Source organism: Gracilinanus agilis, chromosome 2 (assembly GCF_016433145.1).
Source record: "Gracilinanus agilis isolate LMUSP501 chromosome 2, AgileGrace, whole genome shotgun sequence".
Lineage (NCBI taxonomy): Eukaryota > Metazoa > Chordata > Mammalia > Didelphimorphia > Didelphidae > Gracilinanus > Gracilinanus agilis.
Genome location: NC_058131.1, coordinates 377,176,550 through 377,181,325, shown reverse-complemented (window position 1 = coordinate 377,181,325; position 4,776 = coordinate 377,176,550). Strand labels below are relative to the sequence as shown.

At 35.2% G+C, this 4,776-nt stretch overlaps 1 pseudogene; it reads right to left on the bottom strand.

Annotated features, from left to right (window-relative positions):
- Positions 1–429: 429 nt before the first annotated feature.
- LOC123233798 overlaps positions 430–4,776 on the bottom strand; it is a 29,560-nt pseudogene continuing 25,213 nt past the window's right edge.

Below are 4,776 nucleotides of genomic sequence, written 5' to 3'. Positions count from 1 at the left end.
TGATCTCAAGTTCTTTCCAATTTGTCCTTCACCTTCAATAAATAATCCAATTTCTTATGTATGAATATAATTAACCAAGCAATCTCTCTAATTATCTAGTTCAAGAAATAACCTCAAACTCTAATAACTTCATCTTGCTACTGGAAGGGGAAATGAAAGTATTATGCTTCCCTCCTATAGAAGAGAAGGCCAAACTCATCCAGATAGTAAAACATCTAAAATATAATTTATGACATTGAAATAAACACAAAAGCAGCTGTTTTCCTTAACTGGCTCATTAAAAAAGTCACCCCAAGAAGGCAACTTTTTATCATTCAAACAGGTTTCCTTGCAAATTTCCCCTTCCCAAAAATTATGAGTAGTCATTTTAAACAATCCATGATTGTGTCTAAAAGTCTAAAAGGTCCAAATGATTTCTGCTTTACCATCTCATGAACCAGGCTCAAAGCTAGCATGGGAATTATTGGGATGAAGGGGTACAGTGGCTCCACGTGGTGTGACTTCAATAATCCCTGGTTTGTTGATGATGCTGGATGTCTGGTTTCTTTTTTCCACAATGCCAATAGTCTGTGCTTGGTGACTCTATCTTTGGAGGACTTAATTTCACCATAGAAGCGAACTACATGTTCTCGGGGTAGACAAATCAGTAAGACTCCCAGAGGTTTCCACTGGTGTTCCCTGGAGAAGACCAAAACTCCCATTGGCTTTACTAAAAGCAACCATCTTGGCAATGATAGGAAGATTATGAATGACAAAAAGTACTTGACTTCTTTGTTGCTTTGCAAGATTCTGAGTATGTCCCAAGATTCCAAAGCCAGTGAAATCAGTGGCAGCATGAGCATTAAAGGTGTGCATTCAGCATGGCCATACGAAACAGAGCTTCCTGATTGGCCAATTCTAAATCTTCTCTGGTTACCACTAATTTTATTTTATTCCACTTTTCTGGATTATCCAGCCACTGGTGGGCATTGTACTGCCACTTGAGTTCCTCGGGGTTTGGTCAATACCAGCACATCTCCTGGAACTGCACTGTCTGGCATGATGAATTCATTAGGTTGACAGACAACAATAGCAACACCTCCAATTATGATCCAGGGATTTACCACGGCCTGTCCCCCAGTCACTGAGGTTCCTCCTTCCTCAGCAGCATCTCTAAAGCCTTTGATTATGAGAAGCATTACTTTTTCTCTCTCCTCCTCATTCATCTGTTGGCTGACACTAAGTGATAAGCATATTATCACATTCGGTAATGACCGTGGCATAAAGATCAATTAGCACATTGGCACAGGCAATGCATCCCATCATGTATGGGTCTTCAACCAAAGGGTAAAAGAAGTCGGTGGTCTGCACAAGTGAAAGCACATTAGAATCTGTTTTAAAAGAAATTGTAACCAAGTGGCAACCATTTGAAAGACTATTCTAATTCACAAATGGTAGAGAAAGGCAAGTTTTAAAAACAGAAAAAAAGGAGGGAATGGAGAAATGGCTGTAAATAGAAAAATATGGAAGAAAGGAAGGGAGGAGTTCTAGATGCTTCTTAATATATAATAAAAAGTCAGAAAAAGGGATATTAGAGGAAAAAAAATTTTTCTTAGATTTAAAGATTTAAGATTTTAAAAGTAAGTTAGTGAATCAGAATTAGGGAAAAATGAGAAAAAGCATAATATAAAAAGCAATAAATGATGATGAAACATGTTAGACACTAAAACAAACTAAAGATTTCTTTGAATATATAGGAATGTTAGTTGATCAATGTAACAATGTTAGTTTGAGTGTGTGTGTTTATGTATCCTGGGATTTAAACTCTAAGACTGTCAACAGGCATCATAGTAAAAATCTATATTTGATAAAGAGATTGGACTAGCAAGGGAAAAAAGAAGATATATTTTACTAATAAGAATGTTATTATAGCTTATCTGATAAAAATAAAATTTCAAAATAAAAACTTTGAATGCCAATGAATTGAATTTATTTATTAATAAAGATCTGACTTGAATATATATTGCTACCAGAAAATATGCCTAAGATACAAAGATATTTACAGGTTGAAAATGAGTAGGCAGAGAAAAAATGAACATGGTAAGATAATAATAATTGTATAAATACTGAAAGAAGCATTAAAGGTCAATGATTCCTACTCATAGGTATTATATTAGGATGAAACTGAGGAACAAAGAAGCTCTTACTTTCTAAAGGTCTCACAAGTAGTAAGGAGCAGACCCAAGATTTTAACTTAGATTCTCTAAGTTCAGAATTTCTTTTACTGCACTGTACTATATCTTGAATTTAGATAAAACTGATTTCAAATCATGAAGCACTAGGACATAAAGACAAAATTATATTATGATGTAAAGCAGCATTGAACAAAATTATGTCAATATTAGATATAAGCATACACAATAGCACAACTATATCATGTGTTAGGGAGAATCAAACACAATTATCAAAAGTGATAAATAAATATATAATAGAGGGATTTGAAAAGCTTTTGGAAAAAAGTTGACAAATAAAAAATATAAGTAAAAACAAAAGAAGTTACAGAATTCAACAAAGTTCAGGGAAACAGCACCACAGTAAGCTCAATGAAATTAATTATGCCATTCGGTCACAGAAAAAAAAAATAGCCCCATAAAAAACAACCTTCAAGGATGAATTGGAACCAAAAATAATGCTTTCAATCATTTAAACAACAAATAATAGGCAGCTAGGTGACTCAATGTGATGAAAATCAGGCCTAGAGGTAGAAGGTCCTGTAAGGGTTTTTAAATTTTAATAAATACAAAGTGATTACAAATCATAGAAATTATATTCCTAAATAGTTTTATTTTCAGAAATATATATAAAGCCATGCATATATAAAAATATGTATCTTTGTATAGATACATATATGCTAGATGTGAATATAATGAAAGAGAAGACAGATATGGAAAAATACAAAGATATGCACACTATATAATTTTTTTCTAAATAAATTTATTTTCAGAAAAAATTTTATGTGCATGTATATATATGTATAGGTACATATATGCATTTATATATAAAATTAATATAGAAAAGGAGGAAATAGATGTATAGCTATAGCCAGATATAGATATTGATATAGAGAGACACATACATATTTATAATCAGATATTTATATGTATATTTTGCATGTGCATAATATTATACGTAAAATTTCTTTATGACCAAGTACATTTAAATTTTTCAATGCAAAGATGCCTCAGTATTAGGGAAATGCTTAGCATGAAAGATATTTTTTAAAAATCATATGAATATATCCAGGAAAAAATGCAGTGGAAAAATGTAAATTTCATTTATTTTTAAATTTCCACTTTTAGTAAAGACTTTATTTTAAAATATTTTATCATTTCTTTTAATTTAAAATATTGGTACCTTTTTTCCACTATTTTATTTTTCAGTAAATCCTTTCATTTCTTTCCACCATGATAACCATTGTTTACAATAATACGAAAGAAAGGAGAAAGAGAAAATGAGAGTACTTTGAGAGACTTGGGGTTTATCATATTCCTTGTTATCAGGCATGATCTGTACAAGGATTCCACAGGGAAAATTAAGAAGGACTGTCCATCAGGCTAAGAGAACAAGAAGGGAATTGGATCATGAAAACCTAGAAAGTACAGAGTATCTTGAAGGATACGATCATCAAGATTGTCATATACTACAAAGAGATCAAGGATGAGGACTGAGAAAAGTCCATTATATTAGATAATTAAGAAATCTTTTGTAACCATGGAGAAGATGGTTGCAATTGAATGATGAGGTATGATGCCAGACTATTAGTTCATTTTAGGGTAGTGGCAATTTGAAACTTGATTTTCATAACCAAAGTTTACATATGTTTTCATAGGAATATCACAAAGGTGATACTGTATAGCCTATGTCATTCAGTTATTTCTTGTAAATATTTTCCACTAAGGGGAAAAAAAGATTATTCAATTTGTACTTCTATGAAATATGAAAAGTAATGTGCTTTCCGGGTTAAGATGGCGGCAGAGTAAGAAGCAGCTCTTAACCTCTCCTGACCGAAATATACAAAACTCCTCAAGGGGACATAAAAACAAGTCCAGACGAACGGAGGAACCCCACAACAGGGCACAGCGTGGAAGGTACGTGGAATCGAGACATTTCCAGGCTATAAAGGGCACTCACTCAATCGCGGGCTGAGCAACCGCCCCACCCCCACCCCCTCCACACTCATCTATAGCTCCGAACCCAGCTAAAAAGAAATAGGGCAAGTTTGGGGCACCCATCGAGGCATCAGCAGCTCCGGGACCTGTTCCTGAGAGCAGCAAGACTTAGGACCCCATTAAGTCAAAAAAAGCACGCGAAATCTGAGCGCTTGCGCCAGAGCAGGACGCTGGGTGCAGAGTGCCGGCTGAGTAGAGGCGTGGGTGGAGGCAGACACAGCCAGGAACTAAAGCCTAAGTGGGGAACCAGTGCAGACGGGTATACGACTGTGGAAGCAGCGCCCTGAGACTTGTAAAGAAACCTCCAGCAGAGGATCAAGCAAGAGGGCCCACCAGGGGGCTTGACCTTGGAAAAAACCAGAACTCAGACCTCAGGAGCCAATAGATTGGGAACAGACATTGAGCCCGAGGATAAAGCTGAGAAGCTGCTGGGCTAATGATGGCTACTCAGCATCAGGAGGTTCAGAAGAGAAAGCATAATAACAAAAAGAAGAAGTCTTTAACACTCGACAGCTTTTACACAGAGAAAATCCAGACAACCGAGCAAACAGAGGAGGAGAACAAACAA